The following is a 22,741-nucleotide window of genomic DNA, read 5'->3' on the forward strand; positions in this document are numbered from 1 at the left end:
CAGTGCGTTTCTCACTGTTACATGCATTTGAATGGGGAACTCGACCAAAACAAAGTATAGGTTTTCATTATGTGTATAACTTGAAAATCCTAGCTCAAACAGCTGCAAATCCTGTTTGCCCAGCACGGGGACCTTGAGTTCTATAAGATAAAGCCATAAACATGTTTGTCTGAGTCTTTCATCAAAAGTTACAGCTATTTATATGAAGTTGTACAAAAACGCTTTCTTTCGCCAAGAAAGTGGTTTCTCACTGTTACATGCATTTGAATGGGGAACTCGACCAAAACAAAGTATAGGTTTTCATTATGTGTATAACTTGAAAATCTTAGCTCAAACAGCTGCAAATCCTGTTTTCCCAGCACAGGGACCTTAAGTTCTATAAGATAAAGCCATGAACATGTGTTTCTGAGTCTTCTATCAAAAGTTACAGCTATTTATATGAAGTTGTACAAAACCGCTTTATTTCGCCAAGACAGTGCGTTTCTCACTGTTACATGCATTTGAATGGGGAACTCGACCGAAACAAAGTATAGGTTTTCATTATGTGTATAACTTGAAAATCTTAGCTCAAACGGCTGCAAATCCTGTTTTCCCAGCACGGGGACCTTGAGTTCTATAAGATAAAGCCATAAACATGTTTGTCTGAGTCTTTCATCAAAAGTTACAGCTATTTATATGAAGTTGTACAAAAACGCTTTCTTTCGCCAAGACAGTGCGTTTCTCACTGATACATGCATTTGAATGGGGAACTCGACCGAAACAAAGCATAGGTTTTCATTATGTGTTTAACTTGAAAATCTTAGCTCAAACAGCTGCAAATCCTGTGCAAATCCTGTTTTCCCAGCACGGGGACCTTAAGTTCTATAAGATAAAGCCATAAACATGTGTATCCGAGTCTTCTATCAAAAGTTACAGCTTTTTATATGAAGTTGTACAAAAACGCTTTCTTTCGCCAAGACAGTGCGTTTCTCACTGTTACATGCATTTGAATGGGGAACTCGACCGAAACAAAGTATAGGTTTTCATTATGTGTATAACTTGGAAATCTTAGCTCAAACAGCTGCAAAACCTGTTGTGTTTTCCCAGCACAGGGACCTTGAGTTCTATAAGATAAAGCCATGAACATGTGTTTCTGAGTCTTCCATCAAAAGTTACAGCTATTTATAGGAAGTTGTACAAAAACGCTTTATTTCGCCAAGACAGTGCGTTTCTCACTGTTACATGCATTTGAATGGGGAACTCGACCGAAACAAAGTATAGGTTTTCATTATGTGTATAACTTGGAAATCTTAGCTCAAACAGCTGCAAAACCTGTTTTCCCAGCACGGGGACCTTGAGTTCTATAAGATAAAGCCATAAACATGTTTGTCTGAGTCTTTCATCAAAAGTTACAGCTATTTATATGAAGTTGTACAAAAACGCTTTCTTTCGCCAAGACAGTGCGTTTCTCACTGTTACATGCATTTGAATGGGGAACTCGACCGAAACAAAGTATAGGTTTTCATTATGTGTATAACTTGGAAATCTTAGCTCAAACAGCTGCAAAACCTGTTTTCCCAGCACGGGGACCTTGAGTTCTATAAGATAAAGCCATAAACATGTTTGTCTGAGTCTTTCATCAAAAGTTACAGCTATTTATATGAAGTTGTACAAAAACGCTTTCTTTCGCCAAGACAGTGCGTTTCTCACTGTTACATGCATTTGAATGGGGAACTCGACCGAAACAAAGTATAGGTTTTCATTATGTGTATAACTTTAAAATCTTAGCTCAAACAGCTGCAAAACCTGTTTTCCCAGCACGGGGACCTTGAGTTCTATAAGATAAAGCCATAAACATGTGTATCCGAGTCTTCTACCAAAAGTTACAGCTATTTATATGAAGTTGTACAAAAACGCTTTATTTCGCCAAGACAGTGCGTTTCTCACTGTTACATGCATTTGAATGGGGAACTCGACCGAAACAAAGTATAGGTTTTCATTATGTGTATAACTTGGAAATCTTAGCTCAAACAGCTGCAAAACCTGTTTTCCCAGCACGGGGACCTTGAGTTCTATAAGATAAAGCCATAAACATGTTTGTCTGAGTCTTTCATCAAAAGTTACAGCTATTTATATGAAGTTGTACAAAAACGCTTTCTTTCGCCAAGACAGTGCGTTTCTCACTGTTACATGCATTTGAATGGGGAATTCGACCGAAACAAAGCATAGGTTTTCATTATGTGTTTAACTTGAAAATCTTAGCTCAAACAGCTGCAAATCCTGTGCAAATCCTGTTTTCCCAGCACGGGGACCTTAAGTTCTATAAGATAAAGCCATAAACATGTGTATCCGAGTCTTCTATCAAAAGTTACAGCTTTTTATATGAAGTTGTACAAAAACGCTTTCTTTCGCCAAGACAGTGCGTTTCTCACTGTTACATGCATTTGAATGGGGAACTCGACCGAAACAAAGTATAGGTTTTCATTATGTGTATAACTTGGAAATCTTAGCTCAAACAGCTGCAAAACCTGTTCTGTTTTCCCAGCACAGGGACCTTGAGTTCTATAAGATAAAGCCATGAACATGTGTTTCTGAGTCTTCCATCAAAAGTTACAGCTATTTATAGGAAGTTGTACAAAAACGCTTTATTTCGCCAAGACAGTGCGTTTCTCACTGTTACATGCATTTGAATGGGGAACTCGACCGAAACAAAGTATAGGTTTTCATTATGTGTATAACTTGGAAATCTTAGCTCAAACAGCTGCAAAACCTGTTTTCCCAGCACGGGGACCTTGAGTTCTATAAGATAAAGCCATAAACATGTTTGTCTGAGTCTTTCATCAAAAGTTACAGCTATTTATATGAAGTTGTACAAAAACGCTTTCTTTCGCCAAGACAGTGCGTTTCTCACTGTTACATGCATTTGAATGGGGAACTCGACCGAAACAAAGTATAGGTTTTCATTATGTGTATAACTTGAAAATCTTAGCTCAAACAGCTGCAAATCCTGTTTTCCCAGCACAGGGACCTTGAGTTCTATAAGATAAAGCCATGAACATGTGTTTCTGAGTCTTCCATCAAAAGTTACAGCTATTTATATGAAGTTGTTCAAAAACGCTTTATTTCGCCAAGACAGTGCGTTTCTCACTGTTACATGCATTTGAATGGGGAACTCGACCGAAACAAAGTATAGGTTTTCATTATGTGTATAACTTGGAAATCTTAGCTCAAACAGCTGCAAAACCTGTTTTCCCAGCACGGGGACCTTGAGTTCTATAAGATAAAGCCATAAACATGTTTGTCTGAGTCTTTCATCAAAAGTTACAGCTATTTATATGAAGTTGTACAAAAACGCTTTCTTTCGCCAAGACAGTGCGTTTCTCACTGTTATATGCATTTGAATGGGGAACTCGACCAAAACAAAGTATAGGTTTTCATTATGTGTATAACTTGAAAATCCTAGCTCAAACAGCTGCAAAACCAGTTTTCCCAGCACGGGGACCTTGAGTTCTATAAGATAAAGCCATAAACATGTATATCCGAGTCTTCTATCAAAAGTTACAGCTATTTATATGAAGTTGTACAAAAACGCTTTATTTCGCCAAGACAATGCGTTTCTCACTGTTACATGCATTTGAATGGGGAACTCGACCGAAACAAAGTATAGGTTTTCATTATGTGTATAACTTGAAAATCTTAGCTCAAACAGCTGCAAATCCTGTTTTCCCAGCAAGGGGACCTTGAGTTCTATAAGATAAAGCCATAAACATGTTTGTCTGAGTCTTCTATCAAAGGTTACAGCTATTTATATGAAGTTGTACAAAAAAGCTTTCTTTCGCCAAGACAGTGCGTTTCTCACTGTTACATGCATTTGAATGGGGAACTCGACCGAAACAAAGTATAGGTTTTCATTATATGTATAACTTGAAAATCTAAGCTCAAACAGCTGCAAATCCTGTTTTCCCAGCACGGGGACCTTGAGTTCTATAAGATAAAGCCATAAACATGTTTGTCTGAGTCTTCTATCAAAAGTTACAGCTATTTATATGAAGTTGTACAAAAACGCTTTCTTTCGCCAAGACAGTGCGTTTCTCACTGTTACATGCATTTGAATGGGGAACTCGACCAAAACAAAGTATAGGTTTTCATTATGTGTATAACTTTAAAATCTTAGCTCAAACAGCTGCAAAACCTGTTTTCCCAGCACGGGGACCTTGAGTTCTATAAGATAAAGCCATAAACATGTTTGTCTGAGTCTTCTACCAAAAGTTACAGCTATTTATATGAAGTTGTACAAAAACGCTTTATTTCGCCAAGACAGTGCGTTTCTCACTGTTACATGCATTTGAATGGGGAACTCGACCAAAACAAAGTATAGGTTTTCATTATGTGTATAACTTGAAAATCTTAGCTCAAACAGCTGCAAATCCTGTTTTCCCAGCACGGGGACCTTGAGTTCTATAAGATAAAGCCATGAACATGTTTTTCTGAGTCTTCCATCAAAAGTTACAGCTATTTATATGAAGTTGTACAAAAACGCTTTATTTCGCCAAGACAGTGCGTTTCTCACTGTTACATGCATTTGAATGGGGAACTCGACCGAAACAAAGTATAGGTTTTCATTATGTGTATAACTTGGAAATCTTAGCTCAAACAGCTGCAAAACCTGTTCTGTTTTCCCAGCACAGGGACCTTGAGTTCTATAAGATAAAGCCATGAACATGTGTTTCTGAGTCTTCCATCAAAAGTTACAGCTATTTATAGGAAGTTGTACAAAAACGCTTTATTTCGCCAAGACAGTGCGTTTCTCACTGTTACATGCATTTGAATGGGGAACTCGACCGAAACAAAGTATAGGTTTTCTTTATGTGTATAACTTGGAAATCTTAGCTCAAACAGCTGCAAAACCTGTTTTCCCAGCACGGGGACCTTGAGTTCTATAAGATAAAGCCATAAACATGTTTGTCTGAGTCTTTCATCAAAAGTTACAGCTATTTATATGAAGTTGTACAAAAACGCTTTCTTTCGCCAAGACAGTGCGTTTCTCACTGTTACATGCATTTGAATGGGGAACTCGACCGAAACAAAGTATAGGTTTTCATTATGTGTATAACTTTAAAATCTTAGCTCAAACAGCTGCAAAACCTGTTTTCCCAGCACGGGGACCTTGAGTTCTATAAGATAAAGCCATAAACATGTGTATCCGAGTCTTCTACCAAAAGTTACAGCTATTTATATGAAGTTGTACAAAAACGCTTTCTTTCGCCAAGACAGTGCGTTTCTCACTGTTACATGCATTTGAATGGGGAACTCGACCGAAACAAAGTATAGGTTTTCATTATGTGTATAACTTGGAAATCTTAGCTCAAACAGCTGCAAAACCTGTTTTCCCAGCACGGGGACCTTGAGTTCTATAAGATAAAGCCATAGGTTTTCATTATGTGTTTAACTTGAAAATCTTAGCTCAAACAGCTGCAAATCCTGTGCAAATCCTGTTTTCCCAGCACGGGGACCTTAAGTTCTATAAGATAAAGCCATAAACATGTGTATCCGAGTCTTCTATCAAAAGTTACAGCTTTTTATATGAAGTTGTACAAAAACGCTTTCTTTCGCCAAGACAGTGCGTTTCTCACTGTTACATGCATTTGAATGGGGAACTCGACCGAAACAAAGTATAGGTTTTCATTATGTGTATAACTTGGAAATCTTAGCTCAAACAGCTGCAAAACCTGTTCTGTTTTCCCAGCACAGGGACCTTGAGTTCTATAAGATAAAGCCATGAACATGTTTGTCTGAGTCTTCCATCAAAAGTTACAGCTATTTATAGGAAGTTGTACAAAAACGCTTTATTTCGCCAAGACAGTGCGTTTCTCACTGTTACATGCATTTGAATGGGGAACTCGACCGAAACAAAGTATAGGTTTTCATTATGTGTATAACTTGGAAATCTTAGCTCAAACAGCTGCAAAACCTGTTCTGTTTTCCCAGCACAGGGACCTTGAGTTCTATAAGATAAAGCCATGAACATGTGTTTCTGAGTCTTCCATCAAAAGTTACAGCTATTTATATGAAGTTGTTCAAAAACGCTTTATTTCGCCAAGACAGTGCGTTTCTCACTGTTACATGCATTTGAATGGGGAACTCGACCGAAACAAAGTATAGGTTTTCATTATGTGTATAACTTGGAAATCTTAGCTCAAACAGCTGCAAAACCTGTTTTCCCAGCACGGGGACCTTGAGTTCTATAAGATAAAGCCATAAACATGTTTGTCTGAGTCTTTCATCAAAAGTTACAGCTATTTATATGAAGTTGTACAAAAACGCTTTCTTTCGCCAAGACAGTGCGTTTCTCACTGTTACATGCATTTGAATGGGGAACTCGACCGAAACAAAGTATAGGTTTTCATTATGTGTATAACTTTAAAATCTTAGCTCAAACAGCTGCAAAACCTGTTTTCCCAGCACGGGGACCTTGAGTTCTATAAGATAAAGCCATAAACATGTGTATCCGAGTCTTCTACCAAAAGTTACAGCTATTTATATGAAGTTGTACAAAAACGCTTTATTTCGCCAAGACAGTGCGTTTCTCACTGTTACATGCATTTGAATGGGGAACTCGACCGAAACAAAGTATAGGTTTTCATTATGTGTATAACTTGGAAATCTTAGCTCAAACAGCTGCAAAACCTGTTTTCCCAGCACGGGGACCTTGAGTTCTATAAGATAAAGCCATAAACATGTTTGTCTGAGTCTTTCATCAAAAGTTACAGCTATTTATATGAAGTTGTACAAAAACGCTTTCTTTCGCCAAGACAGTGCGTTTCTCACTGTTACATGCATTTGAATGGGGAACTCGACCAAAACAAAGTATAGGTTTTCATTATGTGTATAACTTGAAAATCCTAGCTCAAACAGCTGCAAATCCTGTTTGCCCAGCACGGGGACCTTGAGTTCTATAAGATAAAGCCATAAACATGTTTGTCTGAGTCTTTCATCAAAAGTTACAGCTATTTATATGAAGTTGTACAAAAACGCTTTCTTTCGCCAAGAAAGTGGTTTCTCACTGTTACATGCATTTGAATGGGGAACTCGACCGAAACAAAGTATAGGTTTTCATTATGTGTATAACTTGAAAATCTTAGCTCAAACAGCTGCAAATCCTGTTTTCCCAGCACAGGGACCTTGAGTTCTATAAGATAAAGCCATGAACATGTGTTTCTGAGTCTTCCATCAAAAGTTACAGCTATTTATATGAAGTTGTTCAAAAACGCTTTATTTCGCCAAGACAGTACGTTTCTCACTGTTACATGCATTTGAATGGGGAACTCGACCGAAACAAAGTATAGGTTTTCATTATGTGTATAACTTGGAAATCTTAGCTCAAACAGCTGCAAAACCTGTTTTCCCAGCACGGGGACCTTGAGTTCTATAAGATAAAGCCATAAACATGTTTGTCTGAGTCTTTCATCAAAAGTTACAGCTATTTATATGAAGTTGTACAAAAACGCTTTCTTTCGCCAAGACAGTGCGTTTCTCACTGTTACATGCATTTGAATGGGGAACTTGACCGAAACAAAGTATAGGTTTTCATTATGTGTATAAATTGAAAATCTTAGCTCAAACAGCTGCAAATCCTGTTTTCCCAGCACGGGGACCTTGAGTTCTATAAGATAAAGCCATAAACATGTGTATCCGAGTCTTCTATCAAAAGTTACAGCTATTTATATGAAGTTGTACAAAAACGCTTTCTTTCGCCAAGACAGTGCGTTTCTCACTGTTACATGCATTTGAATGGGGAACTCGACCGAAACAAAGTATAGGTTTTCATTATGTGTATAACTTGGAAATCTTAGCTCAAACAGCTGCAAATCATGTTTTCCCAGCACGGGGACCTTGAGTTCTATAAGATAAAGCCATAAACATGTTTGTCTGAGTCTTCCATCAAAAGTTACAGCTATTTATATGAAGTTGTACAAAAACGCTTTCTTTCGCCAAGACAGTGCGTTTCTCACTGTTATATGCATTTGAATGGGGAACTCGACCGAAACAAAGTATAGGTTTTCATTATGTGTTTAACTTGGAAATCTTAGCTCAAACAGCTGCAAATCCTGTTTTCCCAGCACGGGGACCTTGAGTTCTATAAGATAAAGCCATAAACATGTTTGTCTGAGTCTACTACCAAAAGTTACAGCTATTTATATGAAGTTGTACAAAAACGCTTTCTTTCGCCAAGACAGTGCGTTTCTCACTGTTACATGCATTTGAATGGGGAACTCGACCGAAACAAAGTATAGGTTTTCATTATGTGTATAACTTTAAAATCTTAGCTCAAACAGCTGCAAAACCTGTTTTCCCAGCACGGGGACCTTGAGTTCTATAAGATAAAGCCATAAACATGTTTGTCTGAGTCTTCTACCAAAAGTTACAGCTATTTATATGAAGTTGTTCAAAAACGCTTTATTTCGCCAAGACAGTGCGTTTCTCACTGTTATATGCATTTGAATGGGGAACTCGACCAAAACAAAGTATAGGTTTTCATTATGTGTATAACTTGAAAATCCTAGCTCAAACAGCTGCAAAACCTGTTTTCCCAGCACGGGGACCTTGAGTTCTATAAGATAAAGCCATAAACATGTATATCCGAGTCTTCTATCAAAAGTTACAGCTATTTATATGAAGTTGTACAAAAAAGCTTTCTTTCGCCAAGACAGTGCGTTTCTCACTGTTACATGCATTTGAATGGGGAACTCGACCGAAACAAAGTATAGGTTTTCATTATATGTATAACTTGAAAATCTAAGCTCAAACAGCTGCAAATCCTGTTTTCCCAGCACAGGGACCTTGAGTTCTATAAGATAAAGCCATAAACATGTTTGTCTGAGTCTTCTATCAAAAGTTACAGCTATTTATATGAAGTTGTACAAAAACGCTTTCTTTCGCCAAGACAGTGCGTTTCTCACTGTTACATGCATTTGAATGGGGAACTCGACCAAAACAAAGTATAGGTTTTCATTATGTGTATAACTTGAAAATCTTAGCTCAAACAGCTGCAAATCCTGTTTTCCCAGCACAGGGACCTTGAGTTCTATAAGATAAAGCCATGAACATGTGTTTCTGAGTCTTCCATCAAAAGTTACAGCTATTTATATGAAGTTGTACAAAAACGCTTTCTTTCGCCAAGACAGTGCGTTTCTCACTGTTACATGCATTTGAATGGGGAACTCGACCGAAACAAAGTATAGGTTTTCATTATGTGAATAATTTTAAAATCTTAGCTCAAACGGCTGCAAAATCTGTTCTGTTTTCCCAGCACGGGGACCTTGAGTTCTATAAGATAAAGTCATGAATAGTATATCTGAATCTTCCATCAAAAGTTACAGCTATTTATATGAAGTTGTTCAAAAACGCTTTCTTTCGCCAAGACAGTGCGTTTCTCACTGTTACATGCATTTGAATGGGGAACTCGACCGAAACAAAGTATAGGTTTTCATTATGTGTATAACTTGGAAATCTTAGCTCAAACAGCTGCAAAACCTGTTTGCCCAGCACGGGGATATTGAGTTCTATAAGATAAAGCCATAAACATGTTTGTCTGAGTCTTCTATGAAAAGTTACAGCGATTTATATGAAGTTGTTCAAGAACGTTTTATTTCGCCAAGACAATGCGTTTCTCACTGTTACATGCATTTGAATGGGGAACTCGCCCGAAACAAAGTATAGGTTTTCATTATGTGAATAATTTTAAAATCTTAGCTCAAACGGCTGCAAAACCTGTTTGCCCAGCACAGGGACCTTGAGTTCTATAAGATAAAGCCATAAACATGTGTATCCGAGTCTTCTATCAAAAGTTACAGCTATTTATATGAAGTTGTACAAAAACGCTTTCTTTCGCCAAGACAGTGCGTTTCTCACTGTTACATGCATTTGAATGGGGAACTCGACCGAAACAAAGTATAGGTTTTCATTATGTGTATAACTTGGAAATCTTAGCTCAAACAGCTGCAAAACCTGTTTTCCCAGCACGGGGACCTTGAGTTCTATAAGATAAATGTTTGTCTGAGTCTTCTATCAAAAGTTACAGCTATTTATATGAAGTTGTACAAAAACGCTTTATTTCGCCAAGACAATGCGTTTCTCACTGTTACATGCATTTGAATGGGGAACTCGACCGAAACAAAGTATAGGTTTTCATTATGTGTATAACTTGGAAATCTTAGCTCACACAGCTCCAAAACCTGTTTGCCCAGCACGGGGATATTGAATTCTATAAGATAAAACCATAAATACATAAATCTGAGCCTTCTATCAAAAGTTACAGCTGTCTTCGTGAAGCTGTACAAAAACACTTTATTTCGCCGAGACAGTGCGTTTCTGACTATTACATGCATTTGAATGCAGTTCTCGCACGAAACAAAGTATAGGTTTTCATTATGTGAATAACTCGAAAATCTTAGCTCAAACCTGTTTGCTCAACACGGGGATACTGAATATTATAAGATAAAGCCATAACTACGTAAATCTGAAACTTCTATCAAAAGTTACAGCTAACTTCATGAAGTTGTACAAAAAGGCTTTATTTTACAAAGATAGTGCGTTTCTGACTATTACATGCGAGACATGTGTCTCTTTACTGTGTTTAAGACACTTTACAGGTCCCTCCCCTAATGAAGAGTAGTGAGCAGCTGATTGGACCATGGAACAGGTGACCACGTTCAAAAAGCCGCTCTGACAGCTCCAGAGGGGAGAGAGGGAGAGAGTGTGTGCAACGAGCGAGTAGCCTGACAGCCGTCGCGGTCCTGACCATGGTTTTCCCAGCCTGTGCTTATCTTGTGTATTTGTGTGAGGGTGAATTGTAAAAGCCGCTCCTAGTGCATTAGCTGAGAGCTTAGGCACTCGTGGGCTGAAGCGGAAGGGGTGAGCTGCCTTTTCTTTTGGAATCGTTTTCTCCTGTTTTCTTGGTCAGGGAGCGAGGGATAGCTCTGTCATTTGTTTGTTCTTTTTCTTTCCTAGGGTTTAGTTAGTCTTTTCTGGTTGGTCTTAGTTGGTTTTGTTTATTATTTTGGCCTGGGCTCACCCTGGAGCTATGCTTCTTGTCCTTAAATAAAATCACCTTTTTTTACTCACAACTGGTTTGGATGTTTGGCTTGGGAACCAGGGCGGGGATTTGTATCTCTCTCCTCCAACCTTATGTGCGTCCCTACACGCCTAGATTAGGGGCGTAACATAAATGGAGTTCTCACACGAAACAAAGTATAGCTTTTTATTTTGTGAATAACTTAAAAATCTTAGCTCACATAGCTTTAAAACTGTTTGCTCAATGGGGATATTGAATTCTATAAGATAAAGCCATAAATACGTATATCTGAGTTTCCTATCAAAAGTTACAGCTGTCTTCATGAAGTTGTAAACCCTTTATTTCGCCGAGACAGTGCGTTTCTGACTTTTACATGCATTTGAATGGAGTTCTCGCACGAAACAAAGTATAGGCTTTCATTTTTTCAATAACTGGAAGCTCTTGGCTCAAACAGCTGCAAAACCTGTTTCTCCAGCACGGAGATGCTGAATTGTATAAGGCAAAGCCATATTGATGTGTGTCTGAGCCTTCTATCAAAAGTTACAGGTAACTTCAAGCTGTACAAAAACACAAAAACACAAAAGTTACAGCTGTCTTGAATGAAAGCATTATAGCAGCTTACCTCGATCATGTGGTAGAACAGACACATGGGCCACCTACGTGTCCTTCTACGGCAGGAGTAGTTGCCACAAACCTGCAAAACAAAAAGAAATGATCAGGTGACATGAACAGATTTATACAGCCATAAGCAAGAGATTCTTCCTGCCTGTGGGCGTCAAACTGGACCCCCCCCCCCCCCCCCCCTCCTTACTGTAACTATCAAAACTATCATAGTCTAAAACTATCATCTCATATCAAAACTATTATAATCACATTATCTGACTTTATCAGTTATAACAATGAGAAACGGTAAACAATTTGGCAAATAAATTACTTATAATTGTGCTTACCTGGTCCAAATGATCCACAGTCCCTTTGCATTTGTTATAATCCAGGATGATGTGGGGCTTTCTCTTCCCAGAGTCCTGGACTTGTAGCTCACGGTGCCTGGTGCTCAATAAGACAACCTTTTTTCTTTGCTCAAATCTTTTTTTTTTTTTTGACATGGTAGCATGAAACAGAAGAGCCCTGTCTCCCCATTTCACAGGCTTGTTGTCGTTTCATGTTGAGACCTGTACAGGCCAGCCAGCATCACAAGCCCCATGTAAGCCTGCAACTCCTCATCTATGTCCTTCCAGTCTTTTACTGACCTGTTGCCCCTGCAGGTTGGTGAAATGCAGGATTAACTGCATAATGTCCTCTGCAAAAAAAAGATGGAAAGTGCTCACAGGGCTGCTGATCCTATACGAATTGCATAATGGGTTGGTCCTGGGGTTAAAATGGGGGGAGGAAAAAATGGCAGGACCTCTTCGTGTGTGGGTTGCCACATGATTTCTCCATTTTTAGATCTCTACTGGCCATCCTCCAGTCTTGTCTCTTCCTCCTGCTCTTCTTCCTCCTTCTCCTTCTCCTCCTCCGCACATGAGCTGCAAAGCTCCTCGGTGCCTGGCAAAAATTCTTCTTCGCTGTCAGAAGTATCTCCACTGCTTGTGGAGAGTGCAAAACTGCAGCAACAGCCTCCTCTAAACTGAGTGCACGCTTCATTGTGTCTGTGCAGAAATGACCACTCAGACCAGGCTGCAAAGTATTCTCATAGACTTCAAAGGTGCACCTGAATAAACATGCTATACCATACATCCAATAAGAGAGAGGAGGCACACTTTTGATCAAGAAAAAACATAAGCGCACGCCTTTGATCTCTCTCTCTTTCTCTCTCTCTCTCTCTCTCTCTCTCTCTCTCTCTCTCTCTCTCTCTCTCACACACACACACACACACACACACATAATACCATTTTATGGTGGTTAGCTGTTTTATTGTCATGCATTTTACAAGGTAAGATAACCATGTCCTGCATTCAAAACCACTGAAAATGTCTATGGTGGTGCTGTGCCTAATATTGTGCTGGTGTATGCTGGGTAATCGCACAGCTAGCGACTGGGTGACTTTATTCACCCGCTTCGGCTGTTATCAGTCCATATCCCCTAGATATGGACCATCTCCTGCTAGATTGTTCAGAAGGTTGTTATCATCCATCCAGATGGAGGATCACTAACAGGAGCGTGGGATGACTCCAGAATCCACTCTGGCTGCAATCCGGTGGATACAGCAGTGTGTACAGGTAAGACCGTTTAAACGGACAGCATTTATAGAATGACTATTAAAAGTCAGACCAGCGAGTGTCAATAATGTTAATGTGGTTATGTTAGTAATACACCGAGTGCTAATATAACAGCTTTAAGATGCATTTGTAGATGTTATTACGTGTTTTACCGTCTTTATGGTGCTAGCTTAAAGTTACGGTGTAAACGTTAGCTTATATTGGAGTAAAGCTGTTACTGTTTAAACGATGTTAGCACAGAAATATTAGCTTCTGTCATGACTGACGAAGTTACTAGTTAATAAAGTTTCCAGTAAAGTGTTTAATCGCAGCCACAGACTGACAGCAAATATCTCGATTAGCTTCAGTGCATCTGTAATAAATATGTGCAAGTTTCAGTGCTTCGTTTAAACTGTATGATACTTATACTGACCCAGGGTCAGTGTAAAATACAATCCTAGCTGTGTGAACAAAGCCTGGCTCCTTTAATCCTGCATGAAAAACCTCAGGATGCAGGCTATTATTACTCTTTCCTGCTGGCACACCTGTCACACCTGAGAGTCAGCTAGAAACTTACAGTGACGTGGACATCATGCAAAGACTGCCAGACTCTGTAATACTGCAAATGATCAGTGACTCAAGTTAACACTAAACTTTAAACGGTACCTCTGTGTCTCTGTGTGCTGAACATTTAGGATTGAGTCAGGCTGCATCTGTGTTAGTCCTCTGACAGACTGGTGACCTGTCCAGGTGTGCTCTACCTATGACTACTGGGACAGGCTCTAGCTCCTGTAATAGAAATTTTATGTTATTCTCATTTAAAGCATTTAAGTGCTTAATATGCTTAGTTGTGACACTGTTATAGACTGTTCAATGAAAGTTTCTAAAACTAGATGAACTTACTTCAGCAGTTTGAGAAAACAACTCCCTTTACAGGTGCTGATAACGTCAAGGGCACAAAACAGCATAACCATTGATCCGTTAGGTTTCATAGCGAGACACGTGAAGTGGCAGAGCTGACATGACTGAACTGTGATGTTTGATGTGTGTTTGCTCTCCTGTGCACAGTAATAAATAGCATGATCACAGCTCTTTCTGTGTTGCAGACTTTATTAAAAAAATTCCATGACATCTACTATAACTGAACCAACCTGGTGCTCTTCATTTATGGAGGCTGTTGAGTCTGAATGTTGGATGTTGTGTATCTCGTGTTCTCTGGGCTTTGTTGTCCTCAGTCTTTTTGCAGGATCAGAAAACAAAACCGGGAGGCGCGTAAATGTTTCTTCTCCATGATGTTTCTTCAAATGTTTCTTCTGGATGATGATATGACCGTGACACGGGATGCCACCTTTGGTCTTGTGACGAAGCAAAGCTCAGGAAGAAGTGTGATTAAATGGTACCCACATGTTGAGAAGGATGTACAGGGCACCTGCAGCCAAATCCAAGCTTCAGCTTAGTTGTAGTTGCAGAATGCTATAGGACTGAGACATCTAAGGCATCAAATGTTTGATTAAACGGATGAAAAAGAGAAGTTTTTTCCCTATAATTATCACTTCTTAAAATCTGTAGCAACTTCAAGTCTGTCAGCATGCTGAGCATGCTCAAAATGTGACAATATATTTTTGTTCAATATTTAATTTCTTTCAGTTGCAATTGTTAAATGAAAAAATATATATTCTTATAATTTTTTATTAATCCTTTATTTATCCAGGTAAAAAATCTCATTGAGATTAAAAATCTCATTTCCAAGAGAGACCTGGCATCATAGCAACAAAAGTCACACACCACATAGGTATACAACATTTAAATTTAGCAAACGAATTTATCAAAAAAAAAACACATATATCTGTATTAGTTTTAGTAAATTAATTTGACACCTGTATTGAAAATACCATATTGTATTCATACAGAATCAGTATGGTATCATTGTTTGTCTGTTCACTGATTGTTGAAGCTAAGAGCTACTTTGATCTGTTTAGATCTAAAGTATCCAAAGTTGAGTTCTAATGTTTCTTCACCCCTGTGTGTGTGATATGTGATTTCCTACATGCTGGCAGAGCAGAGCAGCAGTTTGTGCTCACAGATGGTGACGGTGTGGAGAGACGGTGGTATTTCCTCAGAAGAACCAGCAGAGTCACAAAGGACACCAGTCCATCTCACCACCTTGACTTGCTGACTGATGTTCGTCTGCACTGCACAGAGGAAATCAACTGACCGAGGTTTGTCCAGTGACGTGTTATGAAATGTATATTTGTTTTATGCTTACAGATATGTTTTTCTTGACAGAGGCTCTGCAGAGGTTAGACAAAGCAGAGAAAACATGTGCTTTACATTTTACTGTGATTTATTGAGATATTTGTTGCCTGATGTTCAGCAGGAATGGAGAAATAGAATCAAAGGGAGATGTTTTTCCTGTTTTTGTAATGATGTAAGTAAATCTTCAATATTATTTATTTGCTTGGTTATATTAGGAGCGTTTCTGAGTGAGGGGGAGAGGAGTCATCATCCAGGTAAAGTGACGTGGATCAGTGGATACACTTGTCTCCCCTTTAAAGGAGACGATCCAAGTCATCCTTAAATGTTAGCGCTTTCAAATACACAAACATTTTTAAAGGACAAAAATGAACATCCAACTTTGACTGTAATACAAAATAAATCTTTGCATGTGTGTTTTCAAACTCTCAGATGGGCAGTATATCAGTCTTGGACTGTCTAACCTGCCGGAGCAGCACTGAATGACCACCGCACGAGCATGTTCCTGCAACATTCAGCATCTGATCCTTCATCTGTGTGCTTCTGCTTTTGGTAAGTAGAGTTACCCAACTCCAGTAACTCTAAACACATGCCATCCATTTCTAACGGCCTGGTTACTTCCTGTCAGTTACTTTAGAAACCATGTGGTCACCTGACCTAACACTGTTTCTTCTTCTTCCCCTTAATGTTGAAGTGTCAAATGTCAAACAGCTGGAGAGGAAACTACACCAGTGTACTGGGATGTTTCAGCAACACGTGCCAGATGCTGTTCCTTCATGGTGACATCACCAGAGGCAGTCCCGCCCACCTCAGGACCCATTGATTATGATGATCTGATCCATCAAACCCCCAGCAGGTGAACTTTATTCATGACATAACACCGCAACAATGTAAAAAATTAAACAGCAACAGTCTAAATGTAAAGTGCATTCTAAAGTCCTCTTCAATAAATTGTATGCAAAGAGTCATTCAGGTCACTACAGAACCCAGAGTCTTCATCTTCATCTGGTTGCTTCATTTTTTCTATCCTATATCAGATATTTTAAAGGTTAGCTTAGGTAAAGTTCCATTCTCATGGTGAGGCAAAGTGCTTTATGTGTGTGTGTGCGTGTCATGAACGGCTATAAAAGGCCTATAATTAAAGAACAAAGTGGGGTTTGAGCTCGAGTTGCGGCAGACTGTCACTACTTGTAAATGGAACGCAGCCTTCCTACGGCGGACAGCTAATAACAGGAATCGGACGCGGTCCAGCCAAGTCCACAGCAACCACCATAGCAACCGCCTAGCATGACCTTAAAAACATATTCTGTCTTCATAACTATCAAAATCGTGAAATGATTTGCAAAGTGTGAAAGTGTTACAGCTGCAGAGAGCTATGGCGGTATCTATGGAAGCTGTTTACATAGCTAATAATATACGATGTAACCATGGAGACAGTCAGTCACTTGAGCTAGCGGTGCATGTTTACTACAGTGAATAAGGTGATTGAGTGCACAGCGTCCACACTCTGCAGGGGGTAAAGACATTACTTCAATATTGTTTTATATTGATATATATTAGCCTTCTGTTGACCATCACCTCAGGTTCACCATTACAGTTTCAGATTACAGATGCACACTGTCTAAACACATTCAAAAACTCATGTCTCAGAAATAAGCACAGCTGTTCATGTTTGTCATTAGAGTTTTATTTGTAAGAAAATTATGAACTTCATATTGTGCATTAAATAAAAGAACATTTCACAACTCTGAGTCAACAGAAACAGGTAACAGAAATGTCTCTAATGTGTACAGTGTAGTGTAAGCATTAAAAGATCATAAAGGAAAAACTAACATTTATGTGAAACTAATTGTAATAAAAAATGAGCAGGTGCTTTATAGATTTAAAAGAAAGAATCTGAAAACAACACTTTTTTGGTCTAAGTGATCAAAGTAGAAAACAGAACTGATGTTCAAGAACAAACCGTAGCTGCACTAATATTACACATCTCCATTGTTGTGGTGAACAGACATGTTGCTTTTAAAACCACATGCAGTGTGTGACCATGACTGTTCACTGAGACCATGAACGCCACTTCGCTGAAGCATTCTTCTTCTTCTTCTTGCCATTAAATTGGAAGCAGAAGCAGCACGAGCTGATTTGATCTACTGAAAGGAAAAAGCAGAACATCTGAGTTGAAACCAGTCAGCTGAAATCATTAAGACAGGAACAAATTCAATGCAGTGTCTCAAGTGGCTTAGCCTGTTACAACTGTTGATACAAGCTAAATACGGTTAACACACAGTGTCAGGGAGCTCCAGTGTGGGAACTAGTGGCTTTAGGTTTGTAGTCATTTAACTTTCATCCATTCATTCATTTAATTCAGGAGGAAGAAATGCCAGGTTGGTGCAGGCTGGTTACATGCATTTGGTCCCATGCTGTCTTTAATTAAATGACTTGGTTCATTTTATGGCTGGGCTGTATGTGGGGTTATATCATGTTATTTGGGCAGGAGTACCTGTCCCCTGTTAGACTTAGAAAGTTTCTCCATAAGTAGAGTTTCTAACTCTTCTAGCACATCTGTGGCTGACAGCTTTTTGGTGGCTCTTTTTACCCCACACTGGTTGTGAGTGTGTAAATAGCCCCACTAGTTATTTTGGGTTGCAGTTAACTAGGGAGGAAGGGGTGGGTATGCCATGATTAGGTGAATAACAATTATATGTGATACATAAATTTCACAATGCATGCATATATCTCTATCAATTAAACCTGGCCTGAGGGCTGCCATTTTTTACATTCAGTTATTTCTCTTAGAAATGTTGGAACTAAATAATGAATGTGTTACAGCTAAAGTGAAACACTGGTCAGTGTAAATGGCTCATTGGGACACAGAAACCTTTAAATTAAACCTGATATCTAGTGTCAAACAATATCAAAGCTGTAAAAGATGTTTACATTCAGAATTTATAAAACTATGATTGTAAATAAATTCAAACAAGTGAGCTTTTCTCTTTGTGCTGAATATCAACACTGTGGTTTCTTAGACTGTAAGCTTTACTTTAGTGCAACCAGTTGCAGAAGCTGCCACTCCAAATGTCTTTTGATAACAAGAAAAAAATACCTTTTCAGTACACGGCCTGAAGTTCTTCTCCGACATCTTCTGCAATCGGCTTTGTCTGCTGGTTTGAAGACAATAAACCATAAAAAAGATGATTTAGTCACTTTGTCTGCGTCATGCAGCTCGAATGTGTCGTGTAACGATGTTGAATAGCCGTCGTTATCCCTCTGCTTTGAGCCTTTTATCAAAAGTTACAGCTAACTTCATGAAGTTGTACAAAAAGGCTTCATTTCGCCGAGACAGTGCGTTTCTGACTATTACATGCATTTGAATGGAGTTCTTGCACGAAACAAAGTATAAGTTTTCATTATGTGAATAACTTGTATTTTACACTGACCCTGGGTCAGTATCAACTTCATGAAGACAGCTGTAACTTTTGATAGAGGACTCACACACACACATATTTATGGCTTTGCCTTATAGAATTCAGCATCTCCGTGCTGAGGAAATAGGTTTTGCAGCTGTTTGAGCTAAGATTTTCAAGTTATTCACAAATTGAAAACCTATACTTTGTGTCGGGCGAGAACTCCATTCAAATGCATGTAATAGCGAGAAACGCACTAACGTGGTGAAATAAAGCGTTTTTCCATAAACTTCATAAAGACAGCTGTAAATTTTGAGAGAAGACTCACACACACATTGGGGGGATATTGAAGTCTATAAGATAAAGCCATGAATATGTTTGTCTGAGTCTTCTATCAAAAGTTACAGCAAGCTCTATGAAGTTGATGAGAAACGCTTTACTTCGCCAAGACAGTGCGTTTCTCACTGTTACATGCATTTGAATTTAGTTCTTGCCCGACACAAAGTATAGGTTTTAATTTGTGAATAACTTGAAAATCTTAGCTCAAACAGCTGCAAAACCTATTTCCTGAGCACTGAGATGCTGAATTCTATAAGGCAAAGCCATAAATATGTGTGTGTGATTCTTCTATCAACAGTTACAGCTGTCTTCTTGAAGTTGATACTGACCCACGGTCAGTGTAAAATACAATCCTAGCTGTGTGAACAAAGCTTGGCTCCTTTAATCCTGCATGACAAACCTCAGGATGCAGGTTATTATTACTCTTTCCTGCTGGCACACCTGAGAGTCAGCTAGAAACTTACAGTGACGTGGACATCATGCAAAGACTGCCAGACTCTGTAATACTGTGAATGATCAGTGACTCAAGTTAACACTAAACTTTAAACAGTACCTCTGTGTCTCTGTGTGCTGAACATTTAGGATTGAGTCTGCATTGACTTTATTTATTGAGACTTTAATGTGCTAAAAGCAGGTTGAAGACAGCTCAGAAACATTTGAAGATTAAAATTTAGCATTATGGCTGCTGGTGGTTTGTAAAGCCTATACTCAGCTGTAGTTTTTGTTACTAATTTATGTTTGTTGTTGTTTAACACAGATTTCAGAAGAGCAAATATGCTTAATAGTTTAACTAGATTTCATTTGTCAGTGTGGGACTGCTGAGTCACCTGAAGAACTCATTTCATTCATTCTCCACATGATGTTCATATACAGAAATGTTTCACAGGAACTGGTTCCTCCCAAACTGTGAACTAGTGTGTTTCCATAGATTATCTCTGTATGAATGTACTTTTAAATGAAGGCAAGTGTTTGTCCTTTTTTGTTCCTCAGTTACAGTACGTGATATCTTGATATCAGGCGGTCAACACTGGGGGAAGACAAGAAGCAGACGTACTTCCAAGAGGGAGCTGCAGTGAGGACACAGCCAGGTCACTGAGGTCAGAGGTCAGAATCTGAAACAGCTCAGGTTTATATTTTAGGGGTTATAAAAAATCAAAATGTATTTATGAAGAAACCTTTAAATAATAGTCATAATTATGATTATTATAAGAAATATCAAACATTTAAGTGGATTTTCTGTTACACATATTGTATTAGCCCTGCAATAAACTGGCAGCCTGTCTTTGTCCTGTATCAGCTGGGATAGGCTTCATCCTCCCGCAACCCTGAATTGGATACATTGTATTCCAATTATGTAATCTGATCATTTACAAACTCAAGGTATCTAATCAAAATGTAAGTAATAATTATAAAATGGGAAAGCAGAAATAAGTGTGACATAAATGTAAATGTGTTAGCTGACATAGAGGACAGCTACATGTAGTCTGAAAAACCTTTGTTGTCAAGTTTGCAGGTATATCAGCACGAGACATTCTTACATAGAAGAGTCTGTTAAAGTCTCTAACTCAGCGAAGCATTATTGGTCCCGTCTGTTTGGATAAATATAGTAAGTTGATGTTTGTCCATTTATTGACACATTTTCTTAAGTGCTTATCCAGTTCAGGATCACAGTGGAGCTGCAGCTGGATATGTTCATTAAATAAACCTTACAAAAGTTAACAATAAACCTGCATCCATGTACGTTGTTGTCCACAGGATAAGAAAATCAAACTGGAACACTGTGGAACATGTTAATAAATGTTTGTGTGTTTATGCCTGTGTCTTTCACAGGAGGCGCTGGAAGGTTTCCCTAATAGTTCCTGGTGAATCAAAGCAGAACCATAAAGGTTGCTGGATTGCATGATGGCCTTACCCCTGAGCAGTCATCCTGTTAAAGGAGGAACCAGTTAGAAGCTGTTTTCAAAGTAGCTGAGCAGATTTCATCTCAAGTAAGCGATTAACTGTTTGTTCATCTGTTCTGCCACTTAAAGAGCATTTAAGGACGTCTTTTGAGTGTCCAGCTGAATTAATTCTACTGGCTCTCATGGTCATTTGTTATTATAAACATATTTTTCATGTTCATCCAGCTATTTAGTAAATTCTATCTATTTAGTAAAATCCGTCAGCTATAAAATGTAATATAAATATAAAAAATATCTAAATATCTCCTGCACTTTATATTTTAATGATGTAAGTCTGTTATCGTGTTACATTAGCATTCCTCACATATCAATGAGATGCTGTACAGTACAATCCTACTGATGCAGCAGAGGGATAATGACGGCTATTCAACATCGTTACACGACACATTCGAGCTGCATGACACAGACAAAGTGACTAAATCATCTTTTTTATGGTTTATTGTCTTCAAACCAGCAGACAAAGCCGATTGCAGAAGATTTCGGAGAAGAACTTCAGGCCGTGTACTGAAAAGGTATTTTTTTCTTGTTATCAAAAGACATTTGGAGTGGCAGCTTCTGCAACTGGTTGCACTAAAGTAAAGCTTACAGTCTAAGAAACCACAGTGTTGATATTCAGCACAAAGAGAAAAGCTCACTTGTTTGAATTTATTTACAATCATAGTTTTATAAATTCTGAATGTAAACATCTTTTACAGCTTTGATATTGTTTGACACTAGATATCAGGTTTAATTTAAAGGTTTCTGTGTCCCAAAGAGCCATTTACACTGACCAGTGTTTCACTTTAACTGTAACACATTCATTATTTAGTTCCAACATTTCTAAGAGAAATAACTGAATGTAAAAAATGGCAGCCCTCAGGCCAGGTTTAATTGATAGAGATATATGCAAGCATTGTGAAATTTATGTATCACATATAATTGTTATTCACCTAATCATGGCATACCCACCCCTTCCTCCCTAGTTAACTGCAACCCAAAATAACTAGTGGGGCTATTTACACACTCACAACCAGTGTGGGGTAAAAAGAGCCACCAAAAAGCTGTCAGCCACAGATGTGCTAGAAGAGTTAGAAACTCTACTTATGGAGAAACTTTCTAAGTCTAACAGGGGGCAGGTACTCCTGCCCAAATAACATGATATAACCCCACATACAGCCCAGCCATAAAATGAACCAAGTCATTTAATTAAAGACAGCATGGGACCAAATGCATGTAACCAGCCTGCACCAACCTGGCATTTCTTCCTCCTGAATTAAATGAATGAATGGATGAAAGTTAAATGACTACAAACCTAAAGCCACTAGTTCCCACACTGGAGCTCCCTGACACTGTGTGTTAACCGTATTTAGCTTGTATCAACAGTTGTAACAGGCTAAGCCACTTGAGACACTGCATTGAATTTGTTCCTGTCTTAATGATTTCAGCTGACTGGTTTCAACTCAGATGTTCTGCTTTTTCCTTTCAGTAGATCAAATCAGCTCGTGCTGCTTCTGCTTCCAATTTAATGGCAAGAAGAAGAAGAAGAATGCTTCAGCG

At 38.6% G+C, this 22,741-nt stretch overlaps 1 long non-coding RNA gene across 9 annotated transcripts; it reads left to right on the top strand.

Moving 5' to 3' along the window:
- Positions 1-12,920: 12,920 nt before the first annotated feature.
- On the top strand, positions 12,921-21,949 carry LOC146688316 (uncharacterized). 9 transcript variants are annotated; one of them, XR_014916390.1, is made up of 9 exons: positions 12,922-12,986; positions 13,192-14,647; positions 15,309-15,470; positions 15,723-15,831; positions 15,937-16,056; positions 16,199-16,360; positions 20,235-20,348; positions 21,075-21,232; positions 21,660-21,949. It is a non-coding gene; the product is annotated as an uncharacterized LOC146688316 (long non-coding RNA). The 9 variants fall into 9 exon arrangements; XR_014916393.1 differs by having other exon boundaries at positions 12,925-13,272; positions 14,487-14,647; positions 21,660-21,943; XR_014916389.1 differs by having other exon boundaries at positions 12,921-14,647; positions 14,963-15,470; positions 21,660-21,947.
- Positions 21,950-22,741: the final 792 nt, after the last annotated feature.

This window comes from Copadichromis virginalis, linkage group LG18 (genome assembly GCF_057382275.1).
Source record: "Copadichromis virginalis isolate Kocher_CV1m ecotype Utaka linkage group LG18, C_Virginalis_male_GT1.1, whole genome shotgun sequence".
In the NCBI taxonomy this organism is placed as follows: domain Eukaryota; kingdom Metazoa; phylum Chordata; class Actinopteri; order Cichliformes; family Cichlidae; genus Copadichromis; species Copadichromis virginalis.